Genomic DNA, 16,592 nt, shown 5'->3' with positions numbered 1-16,592 from the left:
GTTTTCGTGACCAGATATCGAACGATTGTTCACTGCAAACTCACGAAGATTATGCTTTTATTGTATCATTTACATTGACGAGTTTTGAAATTGGAACGGTCCTTGATGGTTCGTCTTCAACAAAGCATTTCAAATGTGCTCATGTAATAAACAATAATTAAAAAAAAACGTCCGAAAAAGGGAATTAATTAGATGATTAAATTTTATTTAAACGAATACATCGTGAATAGATTTAATTTCGTTTTTAAAAGCATTTTTCTATTTAGCAGTTACTGCTTTTGATTTCAAATCTGAAATGAATGCAACGCAGTTGTGCAGGCGTTAAATTTGCAACTTTAATGTATTTAAACTTATATATCAATTTCCCTCAATAAAAAGGACCTTAAGTCCGTTTGGTCGAAAACGATTTCATAGGAAAATTTTCTAGAAAGCTCGGTCATAAGCTATTTTTTTGTAAAAAAACGCGTGTCGATGAATTTTTTTTCTCTACAAAAACTCAAAGGTGCGCTTCCTCAAATTCAAATTCTTCCAAACGTCTCAATCTCAATTGGCAACCGTTTCAAACCGACTCTCGCGCACAACCCGAAATAAACTGCGGTCGTTTCTCTTCGCAATACATTCACTGCTAATTTACAACCCTCACATTATTATAAATAAATAAATCTTCAACGTACACCTCTGACATATTGTGCCACCGCTTGTACGATGGTTGTCATAACAGATCCTTCGCTGTAAAGTTAATGCATCGCTTACAGAGTGCATGGTGCAAACAAGTTTCGTTTTTAAGGTATAAATATTTGTGTTAAAACTAAACTGAAATAGTTGGTGGTTTCGATAAAGAATTCGGGCACCTTCGATTTAGAACTACAGCGTTCGCAATTTTTGTCATAATCTTCAACGGACAGTAAATGGGCACGTTATTGGAGATTTGTGAATCACGATAAAACGTGCGACATTTTATTTGTATGTAGCAGTAATTTTCTCAGACTAGTCACAATCAATCAAAAACATTGTTGTAGCAAGAGACCACAAATTACAGTGCCGCTCGCATCGCTCGTATGAGACGAAAGTTATTGAGTGCCAAGTAGTGTGAAAAGGGAGAACAGCCGTTCTAGCACCGTGCCAGGGATCACCGAGATTGTGGCCATTGTATTACAAATTCTCAGCCGCGGCTGCCATCTATCTTGTTCCCGAATTTCGAAAAATATTATATTTAGAACTGGTAAATTTACCATTAGATAATTGTTTCAAGCTTAGATTTTTTTTAAATAATTTTTCGACGCAAACGCGCACGATTGTTCTGGTGTCAAGTGGTCGCCGAATCCCACGGACATCACAGCCTTATACCCTTGAGAAATGAAGAAGAAGAAGTGGGTAGAATGGTGATACTAAATGCCATACACAGAATAGGGTTATTTGTATCTGTATAATATAAACGAATTGATAACAAATTGTCAAGATCCATAAATGAATTATTTGACTTAAATCATGAAGACTACTATTGAGCACGTTGCAATGGCAACCCTGGATACGATTACTTGAAACATTTAACTATAATACCGATTGGCAAATCAATCCTAAAAAAAACGCGTGAATTTTTCGTTCATTACTTAAATATTCAGGTCATCTTTTCAACGCTCATTATGGAATTGATTGATGATTATTATTTTTGTTACACGAGTCATTAATAATGAAAAACACTTTCAACAAACATATTTTTAGCACGGGGTTTCGTTAACAAAAGTTCGTTTATCGATAAAATCCAATTTTGTGCAAAATTGTCTGTTTAATAATTGTTACATTAATCCTAAGCTCTATCGTTTATGATTAGTGATATTTAGTGATGAGCGGCTGCCAGCGGGCGTGGCTTGCGTGGTGCCTGCCAACTATGGCGAGCGCGTTAATGCACCGTCCATACTCGAGCGTGTTTTTGTTTATCGTTCGTACAGGAGTCGCAACACTATTAGTGGAAGTATTTAATGCCACACACGGTGGCTCGATAAAAATGCACAAACGTCATTAAGTGCAATTTAGACCCTAAAGGGGATGATTTAAACGATGATTATAGCTTAATACGTGTTTACTGCTTTTGTTTTTCATAAACACTCCACATACATATTGAATGCAAAAAGTATAGTGCAGGCGACGGGAATTGTTTTATAGGAAATAATGTAGTTTATTGACACTTGAAGTAGATGTCGGTTTAATCATTTAATATTCCACTGTATAATAGAGTCTGCAATCAGAACGCTTTCTCGGTTCCCTGTCAATAAACTTGCTGTCAATCCTTCCTATCTTTTTTCATTGAGCACATGCCTTCGTCTCGTCGGTCCCATCTTTTATTTTTGTCTGACAATACATGGCCTGACGAGATCAATTGTTTCAATTACGTGTCGTTAAATCTAGTTGTTACGCAATCGAAAATATTTTAGCTTTAAATATTAACTCCTTTTAGATCAACGAATTCCTATTATACAAAAAGTTATAACTTAAATTTGAGGAGATTTAATTTTAGCAACATTAAAATGAGTTTAACGTAAATATTCTGAACAATATTTATATTTATTGAACAAAATAATCTTGTGATTTAGTAACAAGATTTTGAATGAGAAACATAAAACGAATCGATCCGATTTCGACAGCACGAAATCGAACGGTACAGAAAATAATCGCTCCATTTTACGAGCCCAAAAGCTCAGCAGAGAAAGCGTTTCAAATCACACACGCCGAATCGAGATCTGTTAGCATCCGCCAACACGTACATAAATATGTACATATGTGTGAGAAGGGCCCGTCATGTTTTATTTATTCGCAGCCGACTCGTAATAGAGTCGTGCCGTGAGAGCGACCGCCACGTTTTTTGCCATCCGTAACCTGGTGTATTGAGACGTCCTGGATGCTGATGTCTTGTTGCCTGTCCGCACTGTAAGCCAGACATGACGAACACATTTATTTTCAATGTACTTCTTAAGCGCGAATGTATATAAAACTAAACGAGTCTACGCGACGCCAAGCAATTCGAATATCACGTAAAAAAAACTATGAAGAAAATTTTTCAAAGAACTTTGTTCGCAGACGACCGAAACTGGTTATTAAAAATCCATTCATCAAGCTCGCAAAAAATCTGATTCACACGCGAACACGGAGTCTGTGAAATCTGAAGCGAGGAGGTATTTCCCGTCCCCCGGCTACGATCCATCAGGGGGTGAGAGCTCCTCCCTTTTGACAGGAAATGATTGTCTAATATTAGCTTTGTTATAAGGTCCCTCTACTGAGATTTGAACAAGGTTTTTCGGAAAACGTTCTTGTCATGCCCTTAACTGCTCCACGGTGCTCTTTTTATAATAATTATAACAGGCGCCGCTGTACCACATACTTTTATTTAAAATCATTCGTACGTTATGTCCGAGAAATTTTTAATTAACAGAATAAACGTATATTTTATTCGTTACACGTGCTCCATAATGCAATAGTCGTAGAAAACAAAGAAAAAAGACGTTTTATTCTATGGTCGAGCATGTTAATGATGATTACGCTGACAATGAAAGTCAATTTATGTTGCCAGAGCATTTAACGAAAATAAACTTGGTCGAGCGGATTCTTTCTTGCCAACAAAAATACGTAGAAATAATTTTTGATAATACCAGAAGTAGTTAACATAAAATAAAATAAAAACTGCAACATTATTTCAATGTTTACTCACGCTTCCATTTTTTAAAATTAGATATCACTAAATTATTGTAAGAATTTGAGGTCAACGCCCCAGAGTCTGGAGATTTTTTGAACGTTCCTGGTAATCACAGTAAAAAGTATTCGGGTTCTAAAATAAAACGAAAGCTTTTGAAATTTATCGTTTGGACTTCTATTTCGGTTTTCGTCAACACGAGTAGTCGGCGAGAATCGGATGACATGTACTATGAATAGGCGCCCACGGAATTCAACTAACTGTGGATATCTCTTAGTGACAGATTTGTGCGTTACAAATGAATCCTACGCGGTTCCGGAAGAATATATTTTTTATTTTATTTTAATGAAAGATTTAGATGCATTTCTTTACAGAACTATGTTCGGGAACTACAAATTTTGTCGTGTTTGAATGAAATAGATGTTTCTTAGCCGACTCTAATGACTATTTTGGTACAAATAAAAAACGTGAAGAATTTAAAAATATAATGATTAAGCATTATGGCTAGACTAAGGACTGCTTTTTGTAGTAAGTCAAAAAAATTAGTATATAATATGGAAAATAAAAGTTATGGTAATTCAAAAAACATTATCCAATTGTTTTGCTGTTATATCAAGTTAGATGTTCTTTTTCTGGATAACTATCTGATAAAAAAATATATTTGGTAATTAAATGAATTATTATAGCTTTACTGAAATTTAATTGGGATGAAACCGTTGCGGTTGTATCATCACAAGACCGAAACAAAAGCCGATCACCAGAAATTAAATTGTCAACAGCGCGAAACGTTTCGCCACAAAATATTTTTGTCGAAGCGGCAATAACGCGAACTCGCATATTGCGCGATTCCGTGTGTAGATAACAGAAATAATGGGGTTCAAAAATGAAATTAATTCCAGGTTGATGATTTCAAATTGAAAAGTCGCATCGGCTCGCGCCATAATTCATGATTCTGAAACGTGTCCGGGCGGCTGTGTTGGACGCGTTAAGTCGTCGTGGCCTAAAGGATAAGACGTCCGGTGCATTCGTATCGAGCGATGCACCGGTGTTCGAATCTCGCAGGCGGGTACCAATTTTTCTAATGAAATACGTACTCAACAAATGTTCACGATTGACTTCCACGGTGAAGGAATAACATCGTGCAATAAAAATCAAACCCGCAAAATTATAATTTGCGTAATTACTGGTGGTAGGACCTCTTGTGAGTCCGCACGGGTAGGTACCACCGCCCCGCCTATTTCTGCCGTGAAGCAGTAATGCGTTTCGGTTTGAAGGGTGGGGCAGCCGTTGTGACTAATACTGAGACCTTAGAACTATATCTCAAGGTGTGTGGCGCATTTACGTTGTAGATGTCTATGGGCTCCAGTAACCACTTAACACCAGGTGGGCTGTGAGCTCGTCCACACATCTAAGCAATAAAAAAAAAAAAAAAAAAAAAAAAAAAACGCGAACCTTAGAATAGGGCTGCCCACTGCCATTTTTTTTACACGTAAAAACATTCGAATATATATTATAAAGTACTACGCTGCCTATTTCTGCCGTGAAGCAGTAATGCGTTTCGGTTTGAAGGGTGGGGCAGCCGTTGTAACTATACTGAGACCTTAGAACTTATGTCTCAGGGTGGGTGGCGCATTTACGTTGTAGATGTCTATGACCTCCAGAAACCACTTAACATCAGGTGGGCTGTGAGCTCATCCACCCATCTAAGCAATAAAAAAAGAAAAAAAAACTTTGAAAATTATATTGAATGAAAATAATTAACATATGCGATGTAATAATTTTAACCTATTATTTAAAGAAGTAAATAGCAGCAAGCAAGTCTACCAAATAAAAAAGTTTGTATCTATGTATGTATCTATAGAGCTCAACGAGACCTCTCAATTGGAACCTTGTCATTAATGAAGTAGATTCAAAGACACTATCTTGTCACACAATTATTATTTTTAAATATCACCCTAGATTTGTTTATATTTAAACTCATTAAAATATTACCCTTTAGAAAATAATAGACAAACCCAGGGTTCATGACAAAAGTAATTTATTTAAAAAAAAGACCTATGCTAATATTTATACACAAAACAATTAATAGAATGAGGGGTTAGGAGCATGGTTATTTTAATATGACATTGCAAAATATAACTTTTTTTTTTAGCATAATACGCGAATGTCGATTGAGTTTGTTAAGAGTTTTTCAGGTTTATTTATAAGCGTAAAAGTCTTTCCCTATGTATCTGCTGATAGACATTTTTTCTGTTTCTTAGTTCGAAATGAAAACGATGACACGCAAAGCACATTATAAGTTTGATTAAACATCGAGGTACAATAATAAAATGGAACCAACATATTATTTCTGCCACAAAACAGGCATTCGAGTTTGAAGCAAAGTGCAGTCGTTAGTTAAAAATACATCGTCGCACCGCAAAAGGTAGAATTGTTGGCTGGTACCCTAAGTACCTACTTGTCCGATAACACAAACCTTGAGCGTCATTTGATTTTTAATTGTTATTGTGTTTGTATCTTTACGTTAGTATTATAAAAATAGTATTAAAATATTACTAGACTATTACCGTGTATCTAGTATTACTATATCAGGAAACTTGAACACACACACACACACTCTACTATTACTAGTCTCAATGCGAGAAGAAAAATGTCGTTTTGACAAGACGCCACAATATGCGCTTCGGTAAATACATATTTCGTACTGGCTGCTGAAAAAAATTGTTTTAAGATTTATTAAATGTGTCAACGGAGAGACAAATAATGAAACAAGAGAAGAAAACGGAGAAACAAAGCCAAGAATAGGAAAGAGTGGAGTAATCTGGAGGAGACCTATATACCAGTATAGGGTTCCAATAACATAAGTTTATATTTGTAATTTTTATTTGATAAGGTGTTTTCTTTTTTTTTTTTGAAAATAAAATGGGTTTATTATTATTAAATTTGTCAACCCTATACGTTAGTGCGGTCTCGTCGTTGTCCTTTGTCGGAGGTCTCTTCCGCACCGCCACGCGCGTTACTACGAAAGTTGCGCCCCGTGTATACGCAGTACACTTAAGTACATATCTAATACATAATTATTATTGGCCTCTTTTAAAATTGTAAATACTATTTTATCTTAAGCACCAATCTTACGTTCACACATATCAAAACTTTCAAATCAAACAATTAATAAACACGAATTCGCCTAGCCTCCAGCTTACTTGATTTATATTAAGCATTTCGACTCGAATACGTACCTAATTAAGAACAAACGAATGTAATAAAATTCCCGGAGTGTGTACACCAGAAAACGGTCATTCGATTAATTTATTCACTATCAAAACATCCAATAATTGTTTCTAATGAGCTAACGGTATTCGTTGCGACCGGTTTTTTAAACGTGAAATTTGAAATGTAAGTTTTTTATATGTAAATACAGCTCCGTGGCAGGTCTCATGTTTAATGCAACCGCTTGTCATGAACATTTGTCGGTTGCACTATTTCAGACCGCAGAACTTTTGTTTGCACAAAACAAAACTGAATATTCGCGATTCTTTGTTTAATAAAACATACCTTCTTAAATAACGGATTATTACAATGATGTAGTGTGCACTCTAAGCTGTCTTCAATGTCTTTTGAAATGAGAAATTGTGATTGAGATGTCCACGTACTTTTCATATTTAAATTGCATAGTAAATTTTTCATGGCTGCACAGTACATGTCAGATTCACTAACAGTTAATGGTTGATAGTGAAAATAAATAAACTAACGAACGTGAATTAGCTTAAATCAGAAAACATAAGTAAATATAAATTATTCGGTTTTTTTTTCTCTAATAACTCATGTCGGTGCTTTGTGTCAGAGGTTCCGGTCTGAAATTAATTTACAAAATTAAAAATTTGGGAGCTTAATAGGGTAGATGACGTTGAAAAATATGGATTCATGCTAAACATGTTAATCCTACTAATTACTGAATGAGTAAATTAGAAAAAGAGCTTCGTAAATCATTCCATCCACAGGTCTCAACTATGTACGGCCTCCGGGCCATGGAGGAAATACAATAGTACCTACTGCGTCTCTGTCTTATGTATAAACACGATGCACGTTAGAGAGAGAAATACGAGTCACGAAAAACGAGGCCATAATTTGCTTGCACGAAAATTTGATAATAAATCATAATAGTTTTAGACAGAGCAAAGGTAAAAAAATAAACCAATTTGGAAAGTGAATTGTAAGGCACGGCTCGCACCGTCGCTTGGGCTGTTATTAGAGCAATTATGTTATTATGTTCGCCGTATCTAATCCGAAAAACTAAATTGGAGTCGGCCGCTGCCGGCGAATGCCCGATAGGTTCAATCATTTCGACTTTTGGGTCGCACGAAATTCGTTGCGGAAGCAATAAGAAACACGAAAATTCCAAACGAAATAGTTACAAATTATCCAATAAATATATAGTTTACGCGAACAAAATATCGATTCATCAGCAAAAAAAACGGGCCACGCTCTGAGCCATATTTTCGGGACCCTGTTTCGCTACGGTTCATAGTTTAGTACAAATTAAAAAAAGGGTGTTTCGATGCAGTACACACATAAAGTTCACATTTCATAAACAACCCCGCTTCGCCCTTTGATATCCTCACTTAAATCATATTTCATTCTATATGACCATAATTGAAGAGTTGCTGTCCGATTCATTACAATAGCAAGCTTATTCCTTGAGAATAAGACTAGTAATGGCTCGTAAAATTAAAGTAGATAAGAGCCGGCGCATGAGCGATCGCTCTTGTACAATTTGTATCCTCAGCGTACTTTGTTTGACGAAACAGGTTTTTCTCGTGTAAGTTACGGACGTTTTATATTTTCGTTACAAAACACTTCGTCCCTTTGTATTAACAAAGTATCAAATATGAATACCAAATAAGGGCCGGGACAAAAGAAAAACTGACAACTTTTTAATTTATGCGCGAGCGAGTACATGAAAACGTAATAATAGGATCGTGTTTGGTAAATATATTAATGTAATAATTCTCTGAGGGAGTTCAGAAAGTTGTCGAGCGGTATTTTTGTAAATTTCACGGTGCGTACATCATCCGGGGCTCGTGGAAAATTGTTAACGTCTTCATTAAGCTGTCATGTGGCATTATTATTTTGAATCCGTTTCGTTTGAACATTGCTTGATTTCATTATGCTGACAATAGGGACTGATTCAAAACAAATGAAGTTGTTTTAGTGACCACATGTCTAATACGTGATCGCACAGAATTGTTCGTAAGTTATCATCATTCCGTATTTTCAGTCTTACAGTTTTACGAGATTCGACAATCGTTGTCTCAAAAAACTATTCATGATTCCCTTTAGTTTTTTAAACTTTAGATTAGCGTAATTAAAGAACAAGATTGGATTGGAAATTGCATTGAAAAAAACGGATCACCCGCGTTTTATAAAGGAACGTGAGATTTGTTTGTGGCCGAAATAGGTAGGACGATAGTACTAAGCCTTATGCACTCAGACAGGATAATAGTCGTCAAAAATATTTTGATATATGGTTGTCTAGCCTAAAACTACTATTTAAACTATTTTTACGGCTTAACCAGATATTTTAAATATTTTATTTTTATGTCACGGATGACTATTAACTGTCTACATTCGAATATTGTGCATGCTACCGGTTAGTTTTAATTATTCTAATAAATGCGAGATTAAATCGTTCAATTAGTATAATTATATCTAGGACTCAAGAAAACCGAAAAAATAAAACAATAAAAAAGTTGACGTGCTACCCCAAAAAACATACCTACATAACCGAAATATGTTTACATATATCTAATTTACAAGTACATTAGATATAAAATAAACAAATATCTAAAGTTAATAAACAAAACTCATCCTGTCAGTCAGTACGAACCATTCACCTCGATGTTTACAATTTTTAATCTCCTGTATTTAGTTCTCGTCTGGAACAATGATAGCGAAAACAATAATAATTAATTTTAAGTAATTATTCTTTTCAACTTTTGTTTACAAAGCACGATGTATTTTCCTTAGATCTTATCTAAATTAATTCACTTACGTCAATTACGTCTAGATAAATTCTGCCCGTATTATCACGTGACGAAATATCGTATTTTTGGCATAACAATTAAGAAACTAAATTAGAGTGTTATAGTTCAACTACTTTAGACGAGATATCGTGAAGCAATTCTGATAGATGTACGGTCAGATATTCACGGAACTCTAATCGAATATTACAGAGACGGTTGTTTTTATTTACGTTCTAATTATAAATGTAAAGGTTAAAAACTTGCGTTACATTATAACGTAATATGTAACTAAGGTCATATTATAACGTTATATTAAATATAAATATATAATCGGGTCTTCGTTGGTCATTATTTTACCTATCAACGAATTTACAAATTGACTTGTAGTTATAGGATTAGAGGGTAATACAAGCGACTTTATTCTGTGAAAATGCAACATGTTTTACTCTGCCAGATTTAAAAATTCAACGCGGGAAACCACGGGACGGTTCTAGTGAAATAGTATAAGTATCTGCGTTCCCATTTTTAGGATAAGATTTTCTAAGCAATGGGTGAAATTATTATTATTTTATAGAATTTTTTTTTTGTTTTTATTTTTTTTATTGCTTAGATGGGTGGACGAGCTCATAGCTCACCTGGTGTTAAACGGTTACTGGAGCCCATAGACATCTACAACGTAAATGCACCACCCACCTTGAGATATAAGTTCTAAGGTCGCAAGTATAGTTACAACGGCTACCCCACCCTTCAAACCGAAACGCATTACTGCTTCACGGCAGAAATAGGCGGGGTGGTGGTACCTATCTGTGCGGACTCACAAGAGGTCCAACCACCAGTAAAAGTTATTTCCAGAAAACGAGAACTTTACACGTCTTATCCTATTATTGGACATAAAGTCTATCTAAAAGTGGACTTATATTATTATCATATCATATCTTATTCATGATACTTAAACTATCAAGTTTTCGTTGCAAACCTTACTTCAATTTAATTACCAGACATATATCTCTCGAAATGATTCGTTACCAATAATCTAAATAATGTCACAGTGTCATAGGTCTAATGAATAAAACCTATATTTCTACTCTACTACCATTAATTAAATTTAATTTCACACTAAAATCTTTTCCATATCTGCCTTGCTCTTTTTCCTACTGTACAATTAAACGCTTTATATAAAATAGTTAAAATGAACTTGACTTATTTAGTTCGAACACTGTCCTACTTATCTCTCTGAGCTGCTCATGACCTTACGATATCGTATCGGGTTAAATGTACACAAAGGCAACGACTTTTTGAAAATGTTATGTTCCCTGATTCCTGATAAGCGTGCAATTATGAATGACGTTACTGTCTCGTCCAGACGTGTTTACTAATCGTCTATCGATTAATAAGTCAAATGGTAATAATCGTAATGATTTACACTGTAGCTAATAAAAAAATCGCTAATAAATTTTGCGCCCGGAAATTGTGCTATTAGTTTACGAAACGGATATTTGTCATCGCTATTTGAATAAATTAAACATTATTTATGTATGTACCTACAATAATAAAAAAAAAACATTTTTAATTAGCATTACCATTATTTACGGCGTATCGCATTTTCAATTTACAAGATTACATTATTTTGAATTGTTTTTTTTTTAACGTTTTAAAATAATTGTTTGTTTTTTTTTTTTGTTACAGGTAAGAATCTCAGGAGTTCTCGGAAGCCATAGAGATTGAAGTAAATACAAATTTCGAATCTGGAATATGGTGTATGTGTGTGCAGTGATCGTTTATTTTGTCACGTGCTCAAGCCATTATCAATTCAATTGTGATTTGCATGAAGTCGTATTTCAAGTTCGCACGAACCCCGTGTTGTTCGGGCGTTGAATGTATATGTGTGTGCGGGTAAGCGACAGCTGAAAATGTAAGAGAAGCTTACCATCTCCCTTTTTCAATTCTAAAATAATCCAACAAAAAAGTTTCAAAAAGAAAAAAAAACATTTTTCATCATTTATTGATGTATTAGCGAAATCTAATATTTAAACCATGAAATGCACTGTATAGCTATTTATGATTTCGTAAAATGTTAGTTACAGGACAATTTATTGGTTATAAAATGACCTTGCTTGTTAAAATGAAAAGAATTGCTTTGATTCGAATCGTAGATAGAGCGGCGGTCTCTCGATAGCGTTTCCCGCCCATTCGTAGCGCTACGCTCCATGCATTCGCACGCATTCGCCTAATCTCTCATGTGATCGGACACGCGTTCATACCCGGCAAGTTTACAAAACCTATTCGATCCTGTGTCTATTCCGTAGTTAGGCATCATTTCGTCTGGCCGCATTAAAAGCACGCTGCATGTTCGCACTCCCACCCGCAGCAACACAAACGCGAAACATGTATGAATCATGGGCTTTGTATGTGAGAGTGGCCGTACGTTCACGCTCCGCTGGAGGCTGTCAGTGTGTTAGTGTCCATGGTTGCACGTGCACGTGTCTATGTGTGCGAGCCCACTCATGGCAGCCGACTATGACGGCTCGTAGATTTGACAGCTAGCTCAATGCGGGTTCAGACGTTTATTATACGCCGATATAATTTTCGTGAAATACTTGACAGTTTTATATGTGCGGTAAAGTCGTTAGTGCTGTGACGTAGGGTTTAATTAGTGTTTTAATGTTTTCGATTTTCGCGCGCGTTTTGTTTTTTTTTTAAATTGTGTTATTGTTGAATACGTTCAATTTGTGGATTGATTTGTGACATGTCCGCGACTCAGGAGCATTTATGATGTTCTCAATTAGACACGGCTCGTTGGGAATCAGTTCGAGGGGCAACGGGATGAATAAAGACACTTGCGTTTTCTTATTTTCAACTAGACGGAACGAATGTTGTATGTTTGTGCGGCCGGAACTATAAGTGATGTAAACGGACGAACACATCAGAAATTTGATACTGTAACAAACATGTCAAGTATGAGGTGATAAATACTGTAATCTGTGATCATAAATAAAATTATTTTTGTATAGGTCTTCTATGTGAATATCAAAAATGTGTTTATATTAATTAGTATCCTGTAATGAAATTATTCGGATAATCCTTTGGAAAACTGTATTTTGTGCGGAGCGTAGAGGTAAGTTTTGTTTTTATGAAATTTATAAAACCAAACCAAATAAAAGGGATCTAAAATTTACGTGAAACTGAATTGATAAATCTTCATATTAAGTTATTCAATAAGTCTAGGGCGTTTTTAATTTAGTTCACTTTTGAAAATTGCAACCTTTAAAAAGTTACAATGCGAAATAAAACAACGAGATGTCGCAAAATTTCAAACTTGGCACAATATGTTGCGCGTTTCACATTAAAACACATTTAAACTCTATAATTATAATATGCAACATCGATTTGTATTGACATCAATAATATTCATAAAAAAAAAACTGGTTATAATTTATGAAATACATATCAAACGGAAATATTAAAATGTAAATGACAAAAAACATGTATGTCGGCTTCGTTTCCAGATTTAAAAAAAAAAAAGTAAGGTGCACATGTCGCTAAGATTAATAGAGATATTAACACAAATAAACGTTTGTATTATTTACGTTTGATGGTCACCTTTTTGTGGGAGTCGCCGATAGCAGGTACCAAAACACTTTTTCGATTCATTAATCAAAATCTTACTGTTGTTACCTTTTTAAATGGAGTGAGAGAGCGAAATAGAGATGTCTGTGTTTCGGGGGTTGATAGGTAGAACCGCCCTGTGGCTGGAATTAATTCATCACTGTTTTAATTTTTTCCAATTTCGTCGTTACAATTGAGACTATGATTTGAAAAATTTAACAACGTGTATGAGAAGTCGGAATAAGTTTAAGTAATTTTTTAGCTATTATTTAAACTGTTTTTATTAGAATTTCTGCTTTGTTAAGCAAAGCAAAAAATATTATACTTATTTAGAACTACACTTGAGACCTTAGAACTTATATCTCAAGGTGGGTGGCGCATTTACGTTATAGATGTTTATGAGCTCCAGTAACCACTTAACACCAGGCGGGCTGTGAGCTCGTCCACCCACATAAGCAATAAAACAAAATGATATGGTATGAATTATGATATGGGTTCATCAACATTACGTCGAATTTTATTAAAATCATATTGAAATGATAATTTTATTAAATGAGTGTAAATGTTTAGTAGTATAAATTTAATGATATCATAATATAACATTGAAGCTAATAAGTTGATTTGAATAATTTAACACTCAATTTGAATACAGGGCTTTCCTTTTTTTCTTTTTACTTATTTATGTAAAAATAAATTGGAGTGAACATAGAATTTTTTTTTTTTTTTTTTTTTTTTATTTTTTTTTTTTTTTTTTTTTTTTTTTTTTTTTTTTTTTTTTTTTTTTTTTATAGCAGTTTTAGCATGCTTTTTTAAATTCACGTGCTATCCACAAGATAGTACAAGGAACATGTTTCAATAATTTAACACTCAACAATTGGAAACATAGTGCTTATAGTTGACCACAACAAACAAAAATAGAAATTATCAATTAGATTTTTAATTACACTAATCTCGGATAGATAAACAAATAAATGGTTAAGAAAATATTGTGTTTCAATTTTTTCATTTTAGGAGTTAAATTGTTATCTCCTTTGCACATATTTTGTATTCGATATTATGAAAAATGTGAAAGAGAATTGTCGCTATACTATTAAACAATAATTTTGGTCCAGTTTAATGAAACTCCTATTATCTATTTAAATTATCACTGAACTTAAAAAATGGTACATATTTTACCGCCCGTTGTGTCTCAGACAGGGCGGTAATATTGAAGTTGTGGCGGCGTCTATGGTCTCGGTGACCAGTTAACACCGGAATTTCCGTAAATTCATCTTCCAAATGACATCATAATCTTTAAATAAAATATTAAATATAATGCCAACATATATAAAAATGAATTGCTGTTCGTTAGTCTCGCTAAAACTCGAGAACGGCCGACCGATTTGGCTAATTTTGGTCTTGAATTATTTGTGGAAGTCCAAAGAAGGTTTAAAAGGTAGATAAATATGAAAATGCTCGGAATTAAATAAAAATAACAATTTTGTTTTCCCTTTCAGGTGTCCCCGGTCGGACAGATTCCTTTTGTTTGTTTGAAGTTTATCTATACTAATATTATAAAGAGGAAAGATTTGTTTGTTTGTTTGTTTCGAATAGGCTCCGAAACTACTGGACCGATTTGAAAAATTCTTTTTCCATTAGAAGCCGACATTGTCCCTGATGAAAATAGGCTACTTTTTTAAAAAAAAATTAATTTTATTTTTTTGGTTTCATGTGTGTTTTAATGTTTCCGAAGCGAAGCGAGGGCGGGTCGCTAGTTTTATATAAAAGTTTAGGTATTTTATTTATCGATTGACGCATTACGAAGTCTGCCGGGTCAGCTAGTGCCAAATATAATTAGATTTATTTTATATTAAAATACAACAATTTAAGAATAACGCTATAAAATAGCAGTATTTTACTGGCCAAGGCTGAATCAATTTGTTTCAATCAATTATAATTTAATAATTCTAATCAATATTAAGTCTGAAATTTAGTTAATTTAAGATAAACATGAGCATTTGTTCCATTTTAATTTTTACATTTTTCAAAAAGAAACCATTTAATACCTAATTCTATTTAACCTAACCTATTTTTATAAGTTCGTTCATAATCACATTTTGTTCGGGCTGCGTGAGTGGTACACAGAATTAAAATTACTTTTACGGCTTAATTTCGTTTCATACCCCCATAGACACAGCCCACTGAGTTCCTCGCCGGATCTTCTCACTGGGTCTGGAGATTCTGCGAAGTGCCAGTGTTAGAAACACCCCCCGGTTTGAGCCCCGCAAGCTCACCTACTAGCTCTGTGAATCTAGAATAACCCTTGAGGTTACTAGAATAGGTAGGAGGAAAAAACAAATTTAGGCATGCAAATAAACTGACGCTTGTATGTTTTTTGTCACCCAAACATAAATACTTAAATAATATTTAATGACTTAGTGCTGTAAATAAATAGAATCTCTTTTTTTGTTCGATTAGGTTTGAGTATGATGAAACAGCTACATTTGCAATACCAACATTCAAAAAATTTTCAAACTATTATCGTGGTTCACTTGTTCTATTCGTGACCTAATTATTGTTATTATGAAACGGCTGGAACAACATGATCTTCCACATTATCCTTTACTGCCCGTAACCTGATGAACAAGATGGTCTTTGACAATTTTCTTAATGTAATAACATTAGTAATACCCTCGCAATCTTCACAATTTTATTTCATAGCTTTGCGGATTGTTGTATGCTATAGGTATCATTTAGAGTATTTTAGGAATGCAATACATACATTTATCTTATTATTATTTGTTTCAAATAAATAAATAGTGCCCTGTAGAAGTCGTAAATAAATACGGAGGAATATCATGTATAATTAATTAAATACGTAAACATACATACAAAATTACATAATTACAATTTTGAAGTCGTCGTGGCCTAAAGGATAAGACGTCCGGTGCATTCGTATCTAGCGATGCACTGATGTTTGAATCCGGCAGGCGGGTACCAATTTTTCTAATGAACAAATGTTCACGATTGACTTCCACGGTGAAGGAATAGCATCGTGTAATAAAAATGAAACCCGAAAAATTATAATTTGCGTAATTACTGGTGGTAGGACCTCTTGTGAGTCCGTGTGGGTGGGTACCACCACCCTGCCTATTTCTGCCGTGAAGCAGTAATGCGTTTCGGTTTGAAGGGTGGGCAGCCGTTGTAACTATACTTGAGACTTTAGAACTTATATCTCAAGGTGGGTGGCGCATTTACGTTATAGATGTCTATAGGCCCCAGTCTATAGGCACTTAACA

General features: G+C 34.4%; 1 protein-coding gene across 4 annotated transcripts in view; it reads left to right on the top strand.

The window, feature by feature from the left end:
- The window catches only part of LOC692747 (antennapedia homologue protein), a 219,186-nt gene that overhangs the window by 160,024 nt on the left and 42,570 nt on the right, over positions 1-16,592 (top strand). Inside the window, 1 exon segment of one of the 4 annotated variants that reach the window (NM_001043854.1) lies at positions 12,677-12,823. The exons of the other annotated variants lie outside the window; for them this stretch is intronic. The gene's annotated coding sequence lies outside the window, so the exon portion shown is untranslated. 4 annotated transcript variants of the gene reach the window in all.

This window comes from Bombyx mori, chromosome 6 (genome assembly GCF_030269925.1).
Source record: "Bombyx mori chromosome 6, ASM3026992v2".
NCBI lineage: Eukaryota > Metazoa > Arthropoda > Insecta > Lepidoptera > Bombycidae > Bombyx > Bombyx mori.
The sequence above is the reverse complement of the archived record's forward strand: the minus strand, read 5'-3'. Positions and strand labels throughout refer to the sequence as shown.